This window comes from Marmota flaviventris, chromosome 9 (genome assembly GCF_047511675.1).
Source record: "Marmota flaviventris isolate mMarFla1 chromosome 9, mMarFla1.hap1, whole genome shotgun sequence".
Classification (NCBI taxonomy): Eukaryota; Metazoa; Chordata; class Mammalia; order Rodentia; family Sciuridae; genus Marmota; species Marmota flaviventris.
This window is the reverse complement of record NC_092506.1, coordinates 87,733,535-87,759,738: the sequence shown is the minus strand read 5'-3', so window position 1 is coordinate 87,759,738 and position 26,204 is coordinate 87,733,535. Positions and strand designations below refer to the sequence as shown.

Here is a 26,204-nt window from a genome sequence, read left to right as displayed (position 1 = left end):
TTCTCAATAAAATTCTGGCAAATCAAATAAAAACATATTAAAAAGATAGTGCTCCACAATCAAATGGGGTTCATCCCAGGGACACAAGGTTGATACAACATACGGAAATCAATAAATGTAATTCAGCACATAAATAGACTTAAAGATCAGAACCATATGACCAACTCAATAGATGTGGAAAAAGCACTCAACAAAATACAGCACCCCTTTATGTTCAAAACACTAGAAACACAAGGGATAACAGGAACATATCTCAACATCGTAAAGGCTATCTATGCTAAGCCTCAGGCCAACATCATTCTAAATGGAGAAAAAAATTGAAGGCATTCCCTCTAAAAACTGGAACAAGACAAGGATACCCTCTTTCACCACTTCTATTTAACATGGTTTTTGAAATACTGACTAAGCAATTAGACAGACAAAAAACAATTAAAGGGATATGGATAGGAAAAGAAGGATTCAAATTAGCACTATTTGCTGATGACATGATAACTAGAGGATCCAAAAAAATCCACCAGAAAATTTCTAGAACTAATAAATGAATTCAATAGTTATTGCATACTAGACAAAGGCACCAAAAACATATATACAGAGGAGAAAAGATAGCCTCTTCAACAAATGAAGCTGGGAAAACTGGAAATTCATATGTGGCAAAATGAAATTAAACCCTTATCTCTCACCATGCACAAAACTCAACTCAAAGTGGATCAAGGACCTAGAAATTAGACCAGAGACCCTGCGTTTAATAGAAGTAAAAGGAGGCCCAAATCTTTATCATGTCAGATAAACCCTGACTTCCTTAAAAAGACTCCTATAGCACAAGAATTAAAATGAAGAGTCAATAAATGGGATGGATTCAAACCAAAAATCTTCTCAGCAAAAGAAACAATCAGTGAGGTGAATAGAGAGCCTACAGTATGGGAGTAAATTTTTACCACATTCACATCAAATAGAGCACTAATCTCTAGGATATATAAAGAACTCAAAAATCCTAACAACAAACAAACAAACAAAAAAACCAAAACAACAACAACAAAAACAACAACAAATAACCCAATCAACAAATGGGCCAAGGAACAGAACAGATATTTCTCAGCAGATGATACATAACAAATCAACAAATACATGAAAGAATGTTCAACATCTCTAGCAATTAGAGAAATGCAAATCAAAACTACTCTAATATACCATCTCACTCCAGTCAGAATGGCAGCTATTAAGAATACAAACAACAATAAGTGTTGGTGAGGATGTAGGGAAAATGGTACACTCATATATTGCTGGTGGGACTATAAATTGGTGCAATCAATATGGAAAGCAGTATGGAGATTCCTTGGAAACCTTGGAATGGAACCACCATTTGACCCAGCTATCCCACTCCTCAGTTTATACCCAAAGGACTGAAAAACAGCATACTATAGCAACATAGCCACATCAATGTTTATAGCAGCACAATTCAGAATAGCTAAATTGTGGAACCAAACTAGATGCCCTTCAGTATTTGAATGGATAAAGAAACTGTGGTATATATACACAATGGAATATTACTCAGCATTAAAAGAGAATAAAATCATGATATTTGCAGGTGAATGGATGGAGTTGGAGGATATCAAGCTAAGTGAAGTAAGCTAATCCCCCCAAATCAAAGGCCAAATGTTTTCTCTGATATATGGATGCTGGTCCATAACAGGAGTTGGGAGGAGCATGGGAGGAATGGAGGAACTTTGGATAAGGCAAAGGGGATGGAGGGGAAGGGATGGGGCTTGGAGGTAGGAAAGATGGTGGAATGAGATGGATATCATTATTCTAAGTACATGTATGAAGACACAAATGGTGTGACTCTACTTTGTGAATAATCAGAGACATGAAAATCTGTGTTTTATATGCGTACTATGAATTGAAACACATTCCGCTGTCATTTGTAACAAATTAGAATAAATAGGTAAATTTTTTTAAAAAAGAAGGGAGATACTTCAAAAAGGGAAGTTAAGAGTTCCTTTGGGAATGAGGCAGCCGCTTCCTTCCCCATTTCTTTCTTGAAATCTGTGTTCCAATTTTATAGAACTCTCAGGGGGTTCCTAACCCTTCCCTTCTGTCTTCCTATTCAGATTATTCCCTCTTACATTCCCACCTCTTCCCCTAACTCCTAGCAATGATAGTCTGCTGGTGTCAGATGCTACAATATCACCTTTGATGCTAAAAATGCAATAGGTCTCCAACCCAGTCACTTCCATACCATCTTGTGTTTATCCTTATCATAGGTGTCCCACAGCACATCTATCCTGCTTACAAAACAAAAAAGTGGACCAAGGTTCTTAGAGTAGTTGCCATTAGAATGGTTCACTATTGGAATTTTGTTGTTGTTGTTACTAGGGCTTGAACCCAGAGGTTCTTTACCATAGGGCTGTATCCCAGCACCACCCCCCTGTGTGTGTGTGTGTGTGTGTGTGTGTGTGTGTATATATATATATATATAGTTGTTTTCTTTTTTATCATATATATATATATATATATATATATATATATATATATATATATATATATATTAATCTTTTATGTTTGAGTTTCTTCTTCTTTTTTATTATTATTTCTTACATACATGACAATAGTTTTTTTGAAGACAGGGTCTCACTAAGTTGCCTAGGGCCTCACTAAGATACTGAAGCCGGTTCTGAAATCGCAATCCTCCTGCCTCTGCCTCCTGAGTCATTGGGATTACAACCCTGTGCTAGTGTGCCTGTCCACTATTGGATTCTTAGTGCCTCCAAGGTGCCAAACATCAAGTGGAATTCAATACAGTTTTTAAATGAAGATATTGAACAATAATATTGGACTGGGAACTATCTAAGCTGGTATTAGAGAAGGGGATCAAAGATATCTAGAAAAATGAAATTTAAAAACATTTTTCTCCAAATTCAGAAGTGCTTCATTTGCTCTGAGTTGATACCCCTATTTCTACTGCCTGTAGGAAGACACAGTAGTTACCCTGGAGAAAGCCACTGGAGGAAATGTGTCATAAAAATAAACTTTCCACCTTTCTATTTTCTCTGTGATTGACAGAAACTGAGTTATCTTTGGACCATAAGGCCATTTTCAATGTATTTCAGGACTATCTCAGTACTATTAAGCTGGGAAAAAAGCAAATTTTTTTCTATCCATATTTCCCTCCAATTCCCAAGTGCCTACAAGGACAGAATCACAGACTAAAAATAGCTTAGACTAATTTAGGCTCAGTTAGGCAAGCAATTTCTCCTGTTGTACACAGTTTTTTTTTTCCTTTTAAAACATCTAGTTATTGCATTAATGCCATGAAAGCATCTATGTGGTACAAGCAAGACTATGAGATGCTGTGCATACTGAGTCATTTCTGTTAAAGTAATTCTCAGAATTCAGTTTTTGTCAAGCATCCATTTTTTTCTCTCTAATCACACTATTACACATTAAATCACCATATATATAAATAACCATAAATATAAATAACCATAAATCCTGGATTGTCTGCTGATTACTGACAATACATTCAAACAACCAGATTTTTAATACCTAAATATTCTGTTTATCTTTGAAAAAAATAGATAGTTTTAAATATTTTTCTTTCTTTAGTTTTAGGATTTTGCAGGTCACTTTATATTGAGTATTTCACAGGTTATTTTACATTGAATATTTGAGTTCCTGTGGTTTTATTTCATATACATTATTTTTTATTCAAGTCAAGATACATTCTGAATTATTATGCTTGCACACTGCAATCATCCTTCATTAACTCTTTAATCCATATTTAGGTTTCTTACTCATTATATCTTTTAAGTTTCTTCCTTCAAAGTGCTTTCAAGTTCTCCAAAATAAATTTATCTTTTCTATTATTTTTGTGAAGTTTCAGTTTGTGAATCACCCAGAATAGGGGGTGGGAAAGAACAGCAAGCGTATTTCTATCTCCTTAAGTACTATCTTAACAAACTATCAAGTAAATGTTTTTTTTTTTTTTTTAGCAATTTCTTATTCCCATCTCACTTCATCAGCCCCATCCCAAAAATGTGTGTCAGTTTTTTGTGCATTACATTTCACTAAATTAATTAAGAGTGAAGTGGTGGAATCAGCAAGACTCAAGGCATAGTTTTAATATGATAGACAATTCCCAGATACTGACTATGTTCTTATATAGGCACTAAGAATTCAGTAGTGAGTTTTATAAAGAAAAGTCCCTACACTCATGGATCTCATAATCAAATCAGGAGAAACAGTCAATGAATGAATTATCTGTCAAGTGGTGATAGTACTATAAAGAAAACTGGGAAAACAGAGTGATGTCCTGAACTTCTTTTTCAAGGGTACACTTTTTTATCGTGTATGATCCAGAAAGTTTTTCTGGTGAGGTCACCATAGCAGAGGCATCAATGAAGGCAGAGTCAGCTGTGCTGTTGTCCCACTGGGAGGATCATTCCGGAAGGAGGGAGCAAAAAGGACAAAACCCCTAGGGCAGAGACACTTTTCCTGTGTTAGAAACAGAAGACAGGAAGTAGAAATGCAGAACCACATTTGTTTGCAAGTTTCAGCAGGGACCACATCTGCTAGCACCTCCCTGCCAAGCTAGATACACAGCCAACCTGAGAAAAAAGGGTGAGGAAATCAGCTCCCCTCTTTTTTTTTTTTTTTTTTTTTTTTAAAGAGAGAGTGTGAGAGAGGGAGAAGAGAGAGAGAGAGAATTTTTCAATATTTATTTTCTAGTTTTCGGCGGACACAACATCTTTGTTTGTATGTGGTGCTGAGGATCGAACCCGGGCCGCAAGCATGCCAAGCGAGCGTGCTACCGCTTGAGCCACATCCCCAGCCCTCAGCTCCCCTCTTTAGTGGTTGGAACTGCAAAGTCACATGGCAAAGGACATAGAAAAATGGGTGAAAAATTGGATTCTTTTGGAAAGTCTTTACCCAAATCCCCAATTACTCAGAATAAAAAACAGAGTAGGAATTATGAGAAAATGATATTTTTTCCTATACATAGTTAATGTAGGAAATAACTGGTCAGATTTTTAAAAATATTGGATCCCTCTTCTATTCCTAGGATGAAGTCAGTGTGTTCATGAGATATATGATTTTGGTATTTATATACCTGGTTCAGTAAGGTGTGGATGGGCTTCTGCAGATCGAGAGCAGATGCACTTGAATGAACTTGGCCTCTGATTTTCTTACCTTACATTGTCTAATTTGATTTGATATGAAAGCAATATCGGTCTCTTGAAAGTAACTAGAAAGTTTAACCTCTTCCTATTCTATGGATTAATTGGTATCAGGTGTGATCAATTGCTTCTTGAAATATTTAATGAAGTTTGCCAGTAAAGCCATTTGACACTATTTTCTTTATGAGGCAGTTTTAAATGTGAATTCAATCTTTTAATCGGAACCTAGCATGAGTTCCTATTTATTCTTGTGTTAGTTTTAATGTGTTTTTCTAAGAATTTTTCAGCTTTAATTTGCATTTAGTTTGTTCATAATATCTTTCTAGTATTACTTAATGTCTAAAAGATGTGTAGATATGTGCAGAAATATTCCACACTGCAATTCTGTAATTGCTTACTTTTGTATTTTTTGATAAGTTTGCAATAGGTTTATCAATTTCTTCATTACACAAATAATATAAAATATGCATAACCTATACTATGCTACTAATTTACATTATACTGATCATATTAACTAAGGCAAGTAGACAACGTGAAAACAACTAGAGTCATGGATATTTGGGGGAAGAAAACAGAAAACCTATCACTAGTTGCAAATTATATGATACTACTCCAAGAAAACCCTGGTAAATTAATGATAAAATTAATTTAAAACAAAAGAATTCAGTAATTACCAGGAATTAAGATAGCATAAAGAAATCAGTGGCTTAAATTTAAGCAAAACAACTTCTGCTAAGGGGAGGGGGGGATAGGAAGGGTAGCAGAATACAACAGACACTAGTATGGCCCTATGTATAAATGTGGCTGTATAACCAATGTGATCCTGCAATCTGTACACGTGGAAAAATAAGATTACGTACCCCATTTGAATCAAATGTATGATATGTCAAGATCATTGTAATGTTTTGAGCAATTAATAAAAAAATAAAAACAAAAAACAACTTCTGCTTTTGTCAGCTTTTTTATCTCTGTGACCAAAGGACCTGACAAAAACAACATAGAGAAAAGGAAGTTTATTTGAGGCTCATAATTTCAGAGGTCTCAGTCCATAGATGTTGACTTCATAGCTGTTGCTTGAGGCCAAGGAGAACATCAAGGCAGAAGGGAATGGTAGAGGAAAGCAGCTTAGGACTTGGCAACAAGGAAGCAGAGAAAGAGGGTTCTACTCACCAGAGTCAAAATATAAACCCCTAAGGCATGCCCTGAGGGGCCTACCTCCTCCAACCACACCCTACCTGTGGAGTTACAGCCCAGCTAATTCATATCAGTGGATTAAACACCAATTCGGTTTATACTCTCATATCCCAATCATTTCTACTCTGAAAATTCTTGCATTATCTTGCACATGAGCTTTTGTAGGACATAACATATTCTAATCATAACAACTACTTAGACAACATAATAAAAGATAAAACTATATTTAAATAATGTGATAAAATTGAAAATCTTAGAGATGTTCATACAAGAAATGTGCAAAACCCCCGTATGATGAAAACAATTCTAAAAGATGCAAAGGCAAATCTGAGCAAATACAAAAGGCATCCCTTGCATTTGGATATGATGAGTCAACATTATAAAGATGTCAGTTTTTCTTAAATTTATTTTATAATTTAATGTGATTTAAATAAAAACATCAACAAACTTTTTTTTTTTTGCTGAAGTTAGAACAATTGAAACACAACTTCATGAGGAAAATCAAGCACCAAGAATAACAAGGATAACACAGAAATGCTAAGTGACTAATCTCACAATATATAAAAATATATTATAATTTCTTAATAATTAAATTGGTGTGGAACTCACAAGTGAATTAATGAACATGTCATCTGAGTAGACTATGTCTAGAAATAGACCCTGGTACACATGGAAATTTAATATATGATAAAGATGATGTCTAAAAACACAAGGATGGAAGTGAAGGTTTTGATAAATGGTATTGGAATAAGTAAAGCTATTTGGAAGAAGATAAAATTGACTCCATAATTCATACCACACACAAGAAAAACTTTCCAAAGAAACTAGATATATACATATAAAAAGGAAGCCATGCAAGTACTGAGAAGTATAACTCCCCCCACACCCTAGCTGTAGTGGGAAGCCAATTTGTGACTTAAAACCTATGTTTGATGAGATTTAAAGAATTTATACAACTGTCTTCTGACCTTCTAAAGTAGAATCATTGGTTAACTGAACAGTTGTTCCCCAAATAAAATGTATCATTTTCCGTGTCTTTTGTCAAAATCATCTCCTTTAGTTTTCAGCAATTAATTATGATGTGCTTACTTCTATCTGGCAAGTTAGGGTTCTGTAAGACTACAACCTGCCACATGCAACAAGTACTAACTCTGGAACACATTAAGAAAATACACAAAGTCACTTGATGGTGAATAGAAGTGGGACAATAATTGTTGAGAGGAGCCAAAACTTGGAAGAAATCTACATAGTGTAAATTTACCCCTTTTACAACTTGGCAGAGGAGAGGTCAAAACAGCCACCAAGTGGAGTGGGTAGTATATTTATGTCCATACATATATATACGAATAATGGCATTAATGTCTACAATCAAAAAGGTAGAATAAAAGATCCTACTTTTTATAGACCCACAGTCATATAGGAGAAGGAAATAAAAATCCTTTCTTACAGAAAGTCTGTAATATTTATTGCCTTTTGACAAGTGGGCAGAATTCAGGGCAGCCTCAGATTCTGGGAAGTCAGGGAATATTCCTGAAAGAAGACATTCTTTCAAACTAAAGTGTTTCTTGTGATTATCATGTCCCAGTTCCATTACTGTATATTGGGTAAGTATGCAGCAAATCACATTTATTTTAACCCTGCAGACAAGACCACTGTTTTGCACCATCAGAAAATGGACTTGGAGTTTGATGCTGTAACTGGTGGTGACATTTTTGTTGTTTCTCTCAATGGCTAAAGTCTTTGACACTTGGAAGAAGTTGGCCTACTATTTGTGGGTGGCCTGTGAATGAATGGATGCTGTTCAACAAACATTTGTGGTTCTTTGGCTACTGGACACATGATAGAAATGTACTTCCTGACCTTGTAGTTGCACTGGGGCCATATGACTAGTTCTATGAAATGGATTGTGAATGGAAGTGATCCACATCATTTTCTTTCTTTTTTTTTTTTTTAATTTTTTATTGTTGGCTGTTCAAAACATTACATAGTTCTTGATATATCATATTTCACACTTTGATTCAAGTGGGTTATGAGCTCCCATTTTTACCCCATATACAGATTGCAGAATCATAAAATTTTTTCCCTTGGTCACAATGTTGGCAATGTTGGAATCAGTGGCTGTTATATTAACCTCTGTGACAGAGTAAGCCAAGAAGCACATGTAGTATAAGAAATCAGCACTTTTTATGCCAGTGAAATTTGGGGGCTTTTTATTACCACAGCATAAACCCATTTTGAAACAAATGGGGTTCCAAAATGTTAACCTATGTTTTCTCTGCTCTTAGGAATTTCTTCCCTCCCTCCCTCCCTCCCTCCCTCCCTTCCTTCCTTCCTTGCTTTCATCTTTATTTTGTTCTTTCAGGTCTTGCTATGTTGTTCAGGCTGGCCTTAAACTCCTGGGCTCTGGCCATCTTCCTGCTTAGCTTTTTGCATAGCTGAAACTAAAGGCTTGCACCATGGTGCCCAGCTGTGAGGATTTTTAAAAAATCATTTGATTTTATGCTTTTTGTTATGATGGGTCTAGGTGTGGATTTATTTGCATTTTTCTTTCTTTTTTCCTTTGGTTCACTGGGCTGTTTTAACTCAAGCATTGTTATCATCTGTCTCTTCATTCCTATCACCTGTTTTTTCTCATAGTTCTTATTTATATTATCTTGTTTTTTAAATGGACTTTATTGTCTTTTGTTACTGAATATTTTATTTTAAAAGTAATTTGAAGGTGTAATCTGGGGCCTCAGACAATATTTTCTCCTTCAGAGAGGACTTTTTATTTCCTTCTCCTATATGACTGTGGGTCTATAAAATGTAGGATCTTTTATTCTACCTTTTTGGTTGTAAACATTAATGCCATTATTTGTATATTTATGTATGGACATAGGCCAAAGAGTGAAGAGATTATCAGTCCCACCCTTGAAGTATGTGATACTCTGGCTCTTTACCCAAGTTAGAGTAAAGCTCTAACTTTTAGCTATCTTTTTTTAATCCTCCTGGGATAAAATATCTTGTAGGTATAGCACTGGTTTATCTCTCTTAGATACATATATTGACATATATGTTTTAATTTTTGTTAATTCTTTAAATCTTTTTCTTTTTTTAATCTTTTAGTGAATTCTTAGTCTAGCTTTATCCATATGATTACATATTTTACTTATTTAAATTTTTAAGTTCATTAATTAAAAAATTAAAATTATATCTATAAAGTGTATGATATGATATTCTGATATATGTATATATTTTGGATGGCTAAATCAAGGTAAGTAACATGTGCATTACTTCATATGTGACATTTTTTGTTGTGAGAACATTTGAAGTCAACCCTTTCAGCAATTTTAAAGTATGCTATTAATTATAGCCATCATGTTGTATAATAGATCTCTTGAACTTGTTCCACCTATAATTAAAATGTTGTACCCTTTGACCAACATCACACTAAGCTTCCCTGGAAGGTCCCCCAAGTGCCACTGCTCTTTATTTGTCTTGACCAAAAAACACAGAGTTGTTCTGGACCTAGCCAATTATGTTTTACTCTGCAGGCTTGAAATCAAGCTAAAGCCTTGAACATTCTCAAGTACTAGTAAAGGTATTTAGGTTGTTGCCCAAAATACTGAAAGAAACTAGCCTGCACCTGAGCTAAATTCCTTACACCCTTCTATGAACACCATGTCCTGAACCTTTTGGCATGGACATACCTAAACAAATCATCCTTTTCTGTTGATGTCTTCCCAAGGATGTGCTACAGTACCCTGCAAGTTCTGACAAATGTTTTGGACTGATCACTCTCATGTTTAGTGTTTCTGTCTTTGGATTTGCAACTGGCCCCATCTCAGGACAGTTAGGGGCACTTCCTTGTTGGAATTTCCCTGCTGCCACTTTTGGAAAAAAATGCAGGTATGGTATCAAAGGATAACTACCTCCAACACACAGTCACTAGTAACTGCTATTATATTCTGTTTGTATGAATTTGACTTTTTAGATTACACAACAAGTGAGATTATGCAGTATTTTATCTTTCTATGCCTGACTTTACCCCCTTAACATTATGTCCTCCAAGTTCATTAATTTTACATTAGTTTTCTTTCTTTTTAAGGCTGAATAATATACCATTGTGTATTTATGCCACATTTTCTTTATACATTTACCCATTGAGAGACGCTTAGGTTGATTCCATATCTTGGCTGGTGTGAATAATGCTGTCATGAGCATGGGAATGCAGTTATCTCTTTAGCACGTTTATTTCATTTTCTTTTGATGTGTTGTGATTTTCCTTTAATTTGATCTAAAAAAATCTTTCTCTGGAGAGTGGCAATAAATTTTATCTTGACCCAGTTGAGGTGCTCAGGAATATGACAATATGCCTTATCTCTTTATCCTGGTAGATGGCTTCATGACTAACTGCCAACCTTTCACAGAAAAAATGATTTATACTGTCAGACACTCTATGGCTCATTTCTTATCTGCATCAAGTTTATTCCAGCCAAGATTTCTGCCCTCTATGGAAGTCTTGACTTAGGAGAATTAGGTCTGGGTGTGGTCAAGTGAGATACAAAGAAGGCAGCACCACAACACAGGAAATAATAGAAGCATTGTATTACTAACAGATCCAGGGAGAAGGCTGCCTGCATCAGAGGGATAACAGGAAGGAAGGGAAGAGCATCCAAAACATGTAAATACAACCAGCAAGTGGGGAGTGAGAAAGAGGGAGGGAAGCTTCTACTGGGGACCAGAACATTATCCAAATAAATTTTCTTTGGGAAGTTCTAATTGGATTGAAAACAACAGGCACAAGCTCCATGAAGGCATGTTATGACTGAGAGAAGATCACTGTGGCCCATCTACACAGCCTGTGAGGGACGTGGAAGTATGTGGGTAAATTAAGTAGATTGGTTGTATTGTGGTGTGGTGTTCTATGGGAGGTGGTCACTGGGAGGTAGCTGTTAAAGGCAGATATACAGATCAATCACTTTGAGAAACTGGGAGGAGGTAAAGAACTGGAAGCTCTGTCAGTGGTGACTAAGCCCTGCTTCTGGTATGAGAAAGTCCAATTTATGTTTAAAATTAATATCAAGACAACATAAAATCATAGTAATTCATTATAGGAGTTCTAGCTTTAATTTTTTGAGGAATCTCATACTGTTTTCCAAAATGGAAAACACACACCCACCCTCTCCAACACTTGTTGGCTCTTGTAGTTTTGACAACAGGCATACTAAGAGGTGTGACATGATACCTTAGTGTTTTTTTCTTTTCTTTCTTTTTTTTTTTTAACCTGGGATTGAATCCAGGGGCACAACCACTGAGCTATATCCCCAGCCCATTCTATTTTTTATTTTGAGACAGGATCTCTGTAAGTTGCGGAGGGCCTTGGTAAGTTGCTGATGCTGGCTTTGAATTTGCAATCCTCCTGCCTCAGCCTCCTGAGCAGCTGGAATTATAGGCATGTGCTACAGTGTCTGACCTCATTGTGGTTTTAATTTGCACAATTTGGTTTTAATTTCCTTAATGATTTATAGTGTTGAGTACTTTTTTCATGTTTCTTAAAAATATCTTTTCAACTTCTTTGACCATTTTAAAATCAACTGATTTGTTGTTGTTTTTCTTTTTTTTTTTCTTTTCTTGGCCATTGAATTGAATTCCTTGAATATTTTGGGTCTTAATCTCTAATCACATATATGATTTACAAACATTTTTTTCCCACTCTATAGGTTGTCTCATCACTCTGTCAAATATTTCCTTTGCTGCACAGAAATTTTTTATGTGTTTGTTGCAATCTCATTTGCCAATACTTGCTTCTGTTACCTGTGCTTCTGTGATCATACCCACAAAATCTTTGTCCAGACCAGTGTTGAAATTTTTCCCCTTTGTTTTCCTTTAATAGTTTTATTACTACTTTAGGTCTTATGTTTCAAGTGTTGTGTCTAAATCTTTACTCAGCTTAGAGTTAATTTTTGCATATGTATATATTTACCATTTTGGATGTAATATCCTTTTTTTCCAATACCACTTATCAAGAGATAATCTTTTCTACATACATTTTTTGGTCCTTCATTCTGTCAATTAATTATGAAGGCCTATATTTATTTCTGGGCTCTCCAATCTATTTCATTCATCCAAGTGCCTGTTTTTTGCCCATAACATGTTGTTTTGATTGCGAGAGCTTTATAAGTAGATTTTTGAAACCAGGAAATGTGATATTTCATGTTTTTTTTCTTTTTGCTTAGCATTTCTTTGACTATTCAGGGTCCTTTGTGGTTCTATAAATTCTTTTAATATTTTCTCTAACTTTTTCTGTAAAAAAATATCATTGCAATTTCGATGGTGATGGCATTGAATCTGTATATTGCTTTGGGTAGTAGGGATATTTTAACAATATTAATTCTTCAACTTCTACTATCACTTTTGTTTTCAGTGTACAGATATTCTTCTCACATGGTTGAATACTTTATTCCTAAGTATCTTTTGCAGTTATTATAAATGAAATTGCTTACTTGATTTCTTTTTCAAATAGTTACTTGTTAGTATATACAAACATCATTGACGTTTGTATTCTGATTTTGTATTCTGCTACATCACTGAACTTGTTTATTAGTTCTAATAGTTTTTTATTGTTGTTTTGGGGATTTTTAGGGTTTTTTTATATATAATATCATGACATCTGTAAACAGTGAGAATTTAACTTCTTTTCCAGTTTGAATGTATTTTATTTCATTTTCTAGCCAAATTGCTGAGGCTGGTTCTTCAAGTCCAATGTAGAATAGAAGTTATGGCAATGGACATACCTGTCTTTTCCCTGATCTTGGAAGGAAAGTTTTAAACTTTTCATCATTGAGTATGATGTTAATTATGTACTTTTCATGTGTGTTCTTTATTGTGTTGTGATACATTACTTCTATATTTAATTTTTTGAAAGTTTCTATAATGAAGGAATGTTGAATTTTGTCAAATACTTTTTTTCACATCCATTGAAGTGATTGTATGGACTTTGTCCTTCATTCTGTTAATATAGTATATGTTGATTCATCTTTGCATCCCAGAGCTAAATTTCCCTTGATCATGGGGAGTGATTTTTTAAGGTGCTGCTGAATTTGGTTTGCCAGTGTTTTCTTGAGGATCTTTTCATCTGTGGTTATCAAGGATATTGGCCTGATATTTTCTTTTCTTATAGTGTTTTTTTAAAATCTGGATTTGGTTATCAGGATAATTATAGTTTTGTCAAATTAATTTAGAAGTATTGATTTCCTCTTTGAATCTTTAAAAGAGTTTGACAAGGATCGCTATTTGTTCTTCCTCCTAGGCCCCTTGGTCTCCTCCTTCCCTTTCCTCTTCTGTGCTGAAATTTAACAATGTTAGGCCATGCTCTACCCCTGAGTTACACCCCTAGCCCTTCTTCTTTAAAAGTTCAGTTGTATGCACTGAATTCATCTGGTTCTGGACTTTATGGGATATTTTTGAGTACTGATTCAATCTCCTTACTCATTGTTGATCTATTCCGATTTTCTATCTCTTCGTAGTTCAGTCTTCAGAGGAAATTTATCCATTTCTTCTGTGTTATCCATTTGTTGGTTTACAGTTGTTCATAGTAATCTCTTATGATCTTTCATATTTCTGTGATTTCAGCTGTAATATCTCTTTTATCATTTCTGCTTTAAATCGTCTTTTAGTTTTTATTAGTCTAGCTAAGGTTTGCCAAATTTATTTGTCTTTTTAAAAATGAGAACTCATTGGGCTGGGGATGTGGCTCAAGCGGTACCACGCTTGCCTGGCATGTGCCGGGTGCTGGGTTTGATCCTCAGCACCACATAAAATAAAGATGTTGTGTCCACCGAAAACTGAAAAATAAATATTAAAAAAAATTCTCTCTCTCTCTTCTGTCTCTCTCTCTCTCTCTCTCTCTCTCTCTCTAAAAAAAGGAGTTTAAAAAAAGAGAACTCATAGTTTTGTTAATTTTTCTATTGTCTTTTCTAGTCTCTACTTCATTTATTATTTTCTCTGATATTTGTTATTTCCTTCTTTCCATAACTTTGAACTTAGGTTTTTCTTTTTACTAGACAGTCTGCATACTTTACTGAAAGTCTCATGAATGGGCCCCAGAATCTTATTTATTTTTGCTGATTTCATACATATATTTCACATAGGCAATCTTTTGAGTATATTAATGTCCTTGGCATCAAGTGCTTCATTTCCTCATGAAAACAAAAGTTTTTCTTCACTGAAAATGTCTCTTCATGTTATCTTGCATATATGATTTTTTAAAAATTGTTTCTGAAGCTTTTTCTGGGCTTCTAAAGTGTCAAGTCCACTTGTCTACAGCTGCTTTAATAGAGGCATCATTGATCTACATTTTCTCATAAGCAATTTTGTTCTTTTTCTAGTCCCTAAGGTTTAGCATTAGGTTGTTTTGTTTTGATAACTTTCTTTTTCTTCTTTTTTAAAATATTTTTTTAGATGTTTATGGACCTTTATTTTATTCATTTATTTATATGTGGTGCTGAATCAAACCCAGTGTCTCACACATGCTAGGCAAGTGCTCTACCACTGAGCTACACCCCCAGCCCCCCTTTCCTCTTTTTTAATGTGAATGTTTATTGTTAGAATCTTCTCTTTCAGCTCTCCTTTTGCTGCATCCAATAAGTTGTAGAATGTTGTATTTCCATTTTGTTTGTCTCATTTTTAATTTTCCTTTGATTTCTTTTTTTTTATTTATTTTTTTATTGTTGGTTGTTCAAAACATTACATAGTTCATGATATATCATCTTTCACACTTTGCTTCAAGTGGGTTATGAACTCCCATTTTTAGCCCATATACAGATTGCAAAATCACATCAATTACACATCCATTGATTTACATATTGCCATACTAGTGACTGTCGTGTTCTGCTACCTTTCCTATCCTCTACTATCCCACCCTCCCCTCCCCTCCCCTCCCCTCCCCTCTTCTCTCTCTACCCCCTCTACTGACCTTCATTTCTCCCCCTTGTATTATTTTTCCCTTTCCCCTCATTTCCTCTTGTATGTTCTTTTGTATAGCCCTGGGGGTCTCCTTCCATTTCCATGCAATTTCCCTTTTCTCTCCCTTTCCCTCCCACCTCTCATCTCTGTTTAATGTTAATCTTCTTCTCATGCTCTTCATCCCTACTCTGTTCTTAGTTACTCTCCTTATATCAAAGAAGACATTTGGCATTTGTTTTTTAGGGATTGGCTAGCTTCACTTAGCATAATCTGCTCTAGTGCCATCCATTTCCCTGCAAATTCTATGATTTTGTCATTTTTTAATGCAGAGTAATACTCCATTGTGTATAAATGCCACATTTTTTTAATCCATTCGTCTATTGAAGGGCATCTGGGTTGGTTCCACAGTCTTGCTATTGTGAATTGAGCTGTTTATGAACATCGATGTAGCAGTGTCCCTGTAGCATGCTCTTTTTAGGTCTTTAGGGAATAGACCAAGAAGGGGAATAGCTGGGTCAAATGGTGGCTCCATTCCCAGCTTTCCAAGAAATCTCCATACTGCTTTCCAAATTGGCTGCACCAATTTGCAGTCCCACCAGCAATGTACAAGTGTACCCTTTTCCCCACATCCTCGCCAGCACTTGTTGTTGTTTGACTTCCTAATGGCTGCCAATCTTACTGGAGTGAGATGGTATCTTAGGGTGGTTTTGATTTGCATTTCTCTGACTGCTAGAGATGGTGAGCATTTTTTCATGTACTTGTTGATTGACTGTATGTCCTCCTCTGAGAAGTGTCTGTTCAGGTCCTTGGCCCATTTGTTGATTGGGTTGTTTGTTCTCTTATTGTCTAATTTTTTGAGTTCTTTGTATACTCTGGATATTAGGGCTCTATCTGAAGTGTGAGGAGTAAAGATTTGTTCCCAGGATGTAGGCTCCCTATTTACCTCTCTTATTGTTTCTTTAGCTGAGAAAAAACTTTTTAGTTTGAGTAAGTCCCATTTGTTGATTCTAGTTATTAACTTTTGTGCTATGGGTGTCCTATTGAGGAATTTGGAGCCCGACCCCACAGTATATAGATCGTAGCCAACTTTTTCTTCTATCAGACGGCGTGTCTCTGATTTGATATCAAGCTCCTTGATCCATTTTGAATTCACTTTTGTGCATGGCGAGAGAAAGGGATTCAGTTTCATTTTGTTGCATATGGATTTCCAGTTTTCCCAGCACCATTTGTTGAAGATGCTATCCTTCCTCCATTGCATGCTTTTAGCCCCTTTATCAAATATAAGATAGTTGTAGTTTTGTGGATTGGTTTCTGTGTCCTCTATTCTGTACCATTGGTCCACCCGCCTGTTTTGGTACCAGTACCATGCTGTTTTTGTTACTATTGCTCTGTAGTATAGTTTGAAGTCTGGTATCGCTATACCGCCTGATTCACACTTCCTGCTTAGCATTGTTTTTGCTATTCTGGGTCTTTTATTTTTCCATATGAATTTCATGATTGCTTTCTCTATTTCTACAAGAAATGCCCTTGGGATTTTGATTGGCATTGCATTAAACCTATAGAGAACTTTTGGTAATATCGCCATTTTGATGATGTTAGTTCTGCCTATCCATGAACAGGGTATATTTTTCCATCTTCTAAGATCTTCTTCTATTTCTCTCTTTAGGGTTCTGTAGTTTTCATTGTATAAGTCTTTCACCTCTTTTGTTAGGTTGATTCCCAAGTATTTTATTTTTTTTTTGAAGATATTGTGAATGGAGTGGTTGTCCTCATTTCCATTTCAGAGGATTTGTCGCTGATATACAGGAATGCCTTTGATTTATGCGTGATGATTTTATATCCTGCCACTTTGCTGAATTCATTTATTAGCTCTAATAGTTTCTTTGTAGACCCTTTTGGGTCTGCTAGGTATAGAATCATGTCTTCCGCAAATAGTGATAATTTAAGTTCTTCTTTTCCTATTTTGATGCCTTTAATTTCTTTCGTCTGTCTAATTGCTCTGGCCAGCGTTTCGAGAACTATGTTGAACAGAAGTGGCGAAAGAGGGCAACCCTGTCTTGTTCCAGATTTTAGAGGGAATGCCTTCAATTTTTCTCCATTCAGAATGATGCTAGCCTGAGGCTTAGCATAGATTGCTTTTACAATATTGAGGTATGTTCCTGTTATCCCTAGTTTTTCTAGAGTTTTGAACATAAAGGGATGCTGTACTTTGTCGAATGCTTTTTCCACATCTATCGAGATGATCATATGGTTCTTATTTTTAAGTCTATTGATGTGGTGAATAACATTTATTGATTTCCATATATTGAACCAGCCTTGCATCCCAGGGATGAATCCTACTTGATCATGGTACACAATTTTTTTGATATGTTTTTGTATCCGATTCGCCAGAATTTTATTGAGGATTTTTGCATCTAGGTTCATTAGAGATATTGGTCTGAAGTTTTCTTTCTTTGAAGTGTCTTTGTCTGGTTTAGGTATCAGGGTGATGTTGGCCTCATAGAATGAATTTGGAAGTTCTCCCTCTTTTTCTATTTCCTGAAGTAGCTTGAAAAGTATTGGTATTAGTTCCTCTTTAAAGGTTTTGTAAAATTCTGCTGTATGCCCATCCGGTCCTGGGCTTTCCTTAGTTGGTAGTCTTTTGATGGTTTCTTCTATTTCCTCGATTGATATTGGTCTGTTTAGGTTGTCTATATCCTCCTGACTCAATCTGGGCAGATCATATAACTTAAGAAATTTATCGATGCCTTCACTATCTTCTAATTTATTGGAGTATAAGGATTCAAAATAGTTTTTGATTATCTTCTGTATTTCTGAAGTGTCTGTTGTGATATTGCCTTTTTCATCCCGTATGCTAGTAATTTGAGTTCTCTCTCTTCTTCTCTTCGCTAGCATGGCTAAGGGTCTGTCGATTTTGTTTATTTTTTCAAAGAACCAACTTTTAGTTTTGTCAATTTTTTCAATTGTTTCTTTTGTTTCGATTTCATTAATTTCAACTCTGATTTTCATTATTTCTTGCCTTCCACTTCTTTTGCTGTTGTTTTGCTCTTCTTTTTCTAGGATTTTGAGATGAAGTATGAGATCATTTATTTGTTGGTTTTTTCTTTTTTTAAGGAATGAACTCCAAGCAATGAATTTTCCTCTTAGAACTGCTTTCAATGTGTCCCATAGATTCCGATATGTTGTGTCTGTGTTTTCATTAATCTCTAAGAATTTTTTAATTTCCTCCTTGATGTCTTCTATAACCCATTGATCATTCAGTAACCTATTGTTCATTCTCCAAGTGATATATTCTTTTTCCTTCCTTCTTTTATCGTTGATTTTCAGTTTCATTCCATTATGATCAGATAGGATGCATGGTATTATCTCTACTCCTTTGCATTGTCTAAGAATTGCCCTGTGACATAATATATGATCTATTTTTGAGAAGGATCCATGTGCTGCTGAGAAAAAAGTGTAACTGCTTGATGTTGGGTGGTATATTCTATATATGTCAATTAAGTCTAGGTTATTAATTGTGTTATTGAGTTCTATAGTTTCCTTATTCAACTTTTGTTTGGAAGATCTGTCCAGTGGCGAGAGAGGTGTGTTGAAGTCTCCCATGATTATTGTATGGTGGTCTATTAGACTCTTGAACTTGTGAAGAGTTTGTTTGATGAACAAAGCTGCACCATTGTTTGGGGCATATATATTTATGATTGTTATGTCTTGTTGGTGTATGGTTCCCTTAAGCAGTATGTAGTGTCCCTCTTTATCCCTTTTGATTAACTTTGGCTTGAAATCTATTTTATTTGATATGAGTATGGATACTCCTGCTTGTTTCCGAAGTCCATATGAGTGATATGATTTTTCCCAACCTTTCACCTTCAGCCTATGTATGTCTTTTCCTATCAAATGCGTCTCCTGTAGGCAGCATATTGTTGGGTCTTGTTTTGAGATCCATTCTAGTAGCCTGTGTCTCTTAATTGGTGAGTTTAAGCCATTAACATTTAGGGTTATTATTGAGATATGGGTTGTTCTTCCAGCCATATTTGTTTATTTATGTTACTAAACATGGTTTGTTTTCCTCTTTGATTATTCCCCCCCCCCTTTACTGTCCTACCTCCCACTGTTGGTTTTCATTGTTATTTTCTATTTCCTCTTCCTGTAATGTTTTGCTGAGGATGTTTTGAAGAGATGGTTTTCTAGCTGCATATTCTTGTAACTTTTGTTTGTCATGGAATGTTTTAATTTCATCTTCCATCCTGAAGCTTAATTTCGCTGGATACACAATTCTTGGTTGGAACCCATTTTCTTTCAGTGTTTGAAATATGTTATTCCAGGATCTTCTAGCTTTCAGAGTCTGTGTTGAAAGATCAGCTGTTATCCTGATTGGCTTGCCCCTAAATGTAATCTGCTTCCTTTCTCTTGTAGCTTTTAAAATTCTCTCCTTATTCTGTATGTTGAGCATCTTCATTATAATGTGTCTAGGTGTGGATCTCTTATAATTTTGCACATTCGGCGTCCTGTAGGCTTCTAGAATTTGGGATTCTGTCTCATTCTTCAAGTCTGGGAAGTTTTCTCGTATTATTTCATTGAATAAATTGCTCATTCCTTTGGTATGGAGTTCTATACCTTCCTGTATCCCAATGACTCTTAAGTTTGGTCTCTTAATGTTATCCCATATTTCTTGGATGTTCTGCTCATGGTTTCTTAACAGTCTTGCTGAGCTGTCTATGTTCTTTTCCAGTTGAAATACTTTGTCTTCATTGTCTGATGTTCTATCTTCTAAGTGTTCTACTCTGCTGGTAGTATTCTCCATTGAGTTTTTAAGTTGGTTTATTGCTTCCTGCATTTCTAGGATTTCTGTTTGTTTGTTTTTTATAACCTCTATCTCCCTGTATAGTTGATCCTTTGCTTCCTGGATTCGTTTGTGTAATTCCTTGTTGAAGTGATCTTTCATTGTCTGATTTTGCTGTCTAATGTCTTCCTTGATACTCCAGATCATCTGAAGCATATATATCCTGAATTCTTTATCTGACATTCCATCTGCTGCAGCTGTTACCTCTTCTAAAGTTGAGTTGACCTGCATTGCTTGTGGTCCTTTCTTTCCTTGTATTTTCATACTGCTTGCGTTTCTTTCTTCTTGGTGAAACTGTTGTGTTTTTGAAATTTTTTCCCCCCCTATATATTTATATTGCTCTTGTATAGTTGAAAAGTCTCCCTTGCAGGTGCGGGTGGGGTCTCTGCTCTGCCCCTCCTCCAATTCGTGTGAGGTGTCTACCACGCCCGCGGACCCCTGGGCCTGATCCGTCGTTCTGTTGCAGGTCTGCCTACCTTGCAGGTGGGGGCGAAGGCTCTGCCCTGCCCCTCCTACCACGCCCGGGGAACACTAGGCCTGATCTGCAGGTTGGTCGCCGGTCTGCCCACCTTGCGGGCACGGGTGTCAGTTCCGCTCCGCTCCCACTCCAATTGGGGTCACTTGACCACCACACAGGCGGGCCGCTGGGCCTGATCTGGGCGCGGGCGAAGGCTCTGCTCTGCCCCTACTCCAGTTGGGGTGAAGTGTGTACCACGCTGGCAGGCCGCTGGGCCTGATCCGCTGGTCTGTCGCAGGTCTGCTTACCTTGCTGGCGCGGGCGGCGGCTCTGCCCTGCCCCTCCTACCACGCCTGCAGACCGCTGGGCCTGATCTGCAGGTTGGTCGCAGGTCTGCCTACCTTGCGGGCGCGGGCGGCGGCCCCGCTCCTCCCCTCTGGCTCGACGACAAAGCGAGAGAGACTCGGGTATCTGTGACTCACCCTCCCTACCAGGGGACCAACTGTTTCCGTCGCCGCTGGCACCGATGAGGTTCTCTCCTCGGCCACTCTCCGATGACATCAGATCTCTGCCATGCTGGCATCCCCTGTTCTATGGCTGAATCCCATTTTCTTCTCTTCCAATAGGCGGAGCTGTGCCCTCTGAGCCGAGCTTCTGCCCTCTATGTGCTGACAGAAATCCCTGTACAGTGGCTCCTGGGAGTCTCTCAATCCTGTTAGTCCAGAGCCCTTTCACTTATCCGGCCCCTCCCCCTGTTCCGCCTCCCAGCCAGCCAGCCAGGTCCTATTCACCAGAGGCGGTTCCCCAAGGATCTGATTACACTTGCAGCCCCACCATGTGTCCTATATCCCGAACAATGAACACCCTCTCTGTCATTCATCTAAGCCCCAGTGCTGTGGTGGGGTGATCTGGGAACCAACAGTTTAATTTTTCCAGACCCCTTTGGTGGGCACGCCCCCAGAAACTGGCGGCTAAAATCTTGGGTGTCGCCGCTGGTGTTAAGGGGAGGTGGGGATCTGGAATCCCCTCTGTTTCCCTACAGACACGCCCCCGGAGAGATTCCCGAGGTTTCCTGGCTGCTTGTATCTGGAGGGGGTGGGAGTCACACACCTGCTACTGTGGATTCCGCTGGGAAGGAATTCTGTCGGCGGAACTCTGATGATGTCACCTCTCTGCTATGGCGGGCCCCAGGCTCCTTGCTGGAGTGTCCGAAGGGAGGGGTGGGACTGGTCTGTCGCTGGTTGGTTTCAGCTCCTGGTTCGCTATTTCATGAAGGCTTGGCGAGAGACCTCTTCCTAGAGTCCCTGCACCGCTCCTGCTGCGCTGCGCCTCGGAGGCTATTCGCCCTGACGCAGGGGCCGCGTGCAGGCAGCTGACAGTCGCCGAGTCGCGCGGGCAGCGGCTGGCGGGTCTGGACCTCTGCGCTGCGTGGCGGAGATTCACTCGTCTAGCGCAGACTGTCACCTCTAAAAATCCTACCGATTCCCGGCCGGTCTCTCTTTAGTGGAATTTTGCTAGGAGTTTCTCAGCAGGTCGAATCTAAGCGTATCCATGCGTCTCTCTGACCCCGTTGTTGAGGAGGTACTGAAAGCGCTGCCTCCCCTCTCGCCGCCATGTTGGATCCCCCCTTTGATTTCTTTTTGATTCATTGGTTATTCAGGAATAATGTTGCTTAATTTTCTCACACTTGTAAATTTTCCAAGTTTCTTTCTGTTTCTGATTTCCAGTTTCATGCCATTGTGATCATAAATGATACCAATATGATTTTGATCTTAGATTGATATATATATATATATATATATATATATATATATATATATTTATATATATAAAATTTACTATAGACAACATATATATTAAACTCTACCTGTATCTTACTCTAGTTTTTAAAAAAATTTTCTTTAATAACATTTAAATTCTTAATGCATTCCACTTGTTGTGACAAAGATATGAGCTAGAAATATCTATTCAATTCATTTAATATTCCTTATTATTGTCCTCATTTTAATTAATGTGTTCTTTATCATACCATAAAATAGTTTGTATCTGAAGTTTTTTAAGACTATATTATATTCTATTAATATTTCCATTTGTTGAGTATTAATTTATTTTATTCAGTGTGGTTTTACTAAATCATTTGATATTTTATAGGCCAAGTTTCTTCCATTGCTTCTCTTTTGTCAATTTTTCTTGATTTTGACAAAATTATTTTTAGAAATGTGAAAAAGTAAATAGTAGAGAAAACGTGACCCTAGATGGATATACAATATTAAAAATACTACTTTCTATTCAAAATTATTTATAAATTTAATGTAAGTATAAAAGAGTTATCAGTAAATTATATTATATAATTTGATATAAATTTTAATTCATTGTCTAATTAGGTCTTAGTGAAGTTTTATAATTTTCTTTAGTCTTAAAATTCTTCATTAAGTTTATTTCTATGTATTTTATATTTTGTAGCTTTTGATATAGTTTGATTAGATATTGTTAGTCATGGTAAACTACATTTTCAAAATTATTTTCTTTTATTATTCAATATTGTACTAAGCACACTTCTCTCTTTTCAATTCAAATATATTTCAGTAATAAATCTTGTATTTTTACAGTAAAAAATTATATAACCTATAAGCAAATAAGTTTATATTCTCATTAGAAATCTTTTCATCTTATGTATTATGTTTTATTTTCTTGTAAAACTTCTTAGATAATGACTAGTAGCAACTATAATAACACATTTCTTTTATTTCTTACATTAATGGAAACATCTCTGGTATTTCTCCATATTAATTTTTTCTAAAGTCAGTCTTCCTTACCATATTAAATATGTGTCTGTAATTTATTATGGTTGTAATTTATTAATATGATTATTTAAAAATAATCATAAATAGATATTGGATATTAGCAACTCTACTCCTGGATCTTTGGAGATGGTGATTAATTTCTAAATTTTAGACTTTTCTTAAGGAATCTTAGGGTTTATTTAATTTTCAATAGATATATTAATTTATTTTAGAGGCCCAGGCTGCCTTTAATATGTCTGAATAAAGAACCTAACAAACACCTAAAGCAGCTTAATCTATTTTAAACACATTTATTTATTCAACATTGGTGGCATTTGTCTGTACATTATTGGTCTTTCCAACAGTCTTCTGACTAAGTGTGAATCACTCCTATTACCTAGTGCTTATTTTTCAAATTTGCTAACAAATATGCTCCACCATAACCCTGGCAAGTAGTTGCTAAAAGTATCCCAATAATTCTATTAGAGAAATTAATTTAGTCCAATGTGAGTAACTCCAAGTGAAACCATGTTAATTGCAACTGTTTACAAAATACCCATATGATAAAATTAGAATTCTGGACATCTGTGTTAAGCTCGAATCAAAACAAACACTAAAATATATCGCTATTTATTTTTCTATATTTGTCAAAAGAAACTTAACTTTAAGAGAGGTTCCAAATGTAATATTATAATCCCTTTACTTTAGAAAGTAAGAAATTGAGATTCAAAGATTCACCCACTTCCATTTCATTGACCAGGATTTACCAGGACTTTCATTCATAAAGGAATCCTCTAGGATGCCCCCACTCCCCCCGTGGATTCCATATGAAGTAGGAGTCAGGGCTTTATGTTCTAACTCCTCTAAAATACCCATGTACATTTAAGACTAAATTTTATCTGTAGCTCTGGCCAACTAACCTCAAACTGCATTTCCCAGAAAGGCTCCTTTGCCTTTGTCTCTCTTCAGCATTTCACAAACTGTAGCTGTTCTGAGTTCTGAGTGTGACTGCAGCTCAGCTTCTTGGGTCATTAAGCATCTGATAATGTTTTCTCAACCTCCTGCCCCTAGTGGCATTTTTCCCCCCTTGAGCTCCTAGCCTAAGTCTTTTCAGACAACAACGATTTTTTATTTTTGTCTCTATTGACTTTTTGAAATACTGTGCTATAATAGTAATATCAAGTTTTTAAAAATTAATCATCAATTGAACAGCACAGATATGTACAATGAGCAAAAGTTCATCCCTCCCCAAGAAAAGGAAGGAACTGTAGAATGAGATTGACCAAATTATGCTTTGTACATACATGAATATGCCACAATGAATTCTACCTTTATATATATCTATAAAGCATCAATTAAAAAATAAATTAATAGAAGGAAGACCAGTAGAGTAAAAGAAGAAAAAAAGTGTGGGGTGAGGTGGGGAGGGAAAGAGGAAGTACTGGGGACTGAGCCGAACAAATTATGTTCCATGCATGTATGATTATGTATAACTAAAATGCAATAATAGCAAAAACATTAAAAAGGACATCCCTCCATCCACCCACAGAGACATGTAGCCCATATTATCCTCAAGTTTCAGTTAACAACTGAACTGTTCTTATTCCAAAGTTATAAACATATTACATAAACACATATAACCCACAATTGCATCAAGCATGCAACTTTGTGAAAACTATAAGTTGTTCACTCATCTAATATTTTTTTTTCTTTATTTGTTTATTTTTATGTGGTGCTGAGGATCGAACCCAGGGCCTTACCTGTGCAAGGCAAGTGATCTGCCATTGAGCTACAGCCCCAGCTCCCATTCATCTAATATTTTTAAACTTGCAATCTATTGTTCTTTCTCCCAACATTCATTATTCTAGATCTACTCAACACTTCTTTACTTGATTTTGAAATATTGATATAGTAATTTTTACTGGTTTTACTGTGTTTTTAGTGTAATTAAAGAGTTAAAACTGCATATATAACTATAGAATGTGCAAAGCTAGACTGAGGTGTCTTCAGTAATTATAGATCTGCTTACAGATGAATTAACTGAGGCAGAGAGACATTAAATGTCCCCTCTGAAATTACACAGCTTCAGCAGTGAAAGGTTGGAATGAAAACACAGGCTTCCAGAATTTCAGTCATCTGGTCTTTCCACTTCATCAAATCATAATTCTCTCAGAAGCCTCTAATCCCTTTACACCACCATCCCCCTCCAGGGAGCTCCATAGATGCCCTGGTTTGATTGGTCTAGAACCCACTGTACTTCAAATAACAGAAAAAAAGGATGTCTTATTTTGCCAAATAATAAATTAATGTCACCTTATAAGTTTACTGTAATAATTTTTTCAGTGTGAAGGTTGTTATGTGTAAATGAAAAACAGTGTTATGAGAAAAAGCACAAACAGCTCAAACAACTATAACAACAAAATAAATTCTGTCTCAATTTTTTAAAGACTAACACTTAACTAACATCATACATGTTTTCTAACTTTGCTTTAACTTACAGAATTTGAGTCAAGTAGAAAATATTTGAATGTTATATTTCCCTACTAAATTGTTTCCTATATATGGTGTTCTCAGATTACCTCAGCACTATTTAAATAAAACATTTATTAACCAATTCATTCAAATCTCAGAGCTGTTGAGTACTTACAGATAAGTTTCCATAAGCCAATAAATTTCAAGTGGAGTATTTTATTGCTGGGTAAAGTGACCAGGAAATAGAATAAAATCATGGCTCCATGTGTTGAGAGATAAAAAAAGAAAGCTCTTAAATTAAGAATAAACAACTTCAGAAAGATCTAGGTTAGTTTTTC

The 26,204-nt window shown here is 36.2% G+C and overlaps 1 pseudogene; it reads right to left on the bottom strand.

The window, feature by feature from the left end:
* LOC114089025 (large ribosomal subunit protein eL39-like) overlaps positions 1-21,172 on the bottom strand; it is a 164,448-nt pseudogene extending 143,276 nt beyond the window's left edge.
* Between the last annotated feature and the right edge of the window lie 5,032 nt (positions 21,173-26,204).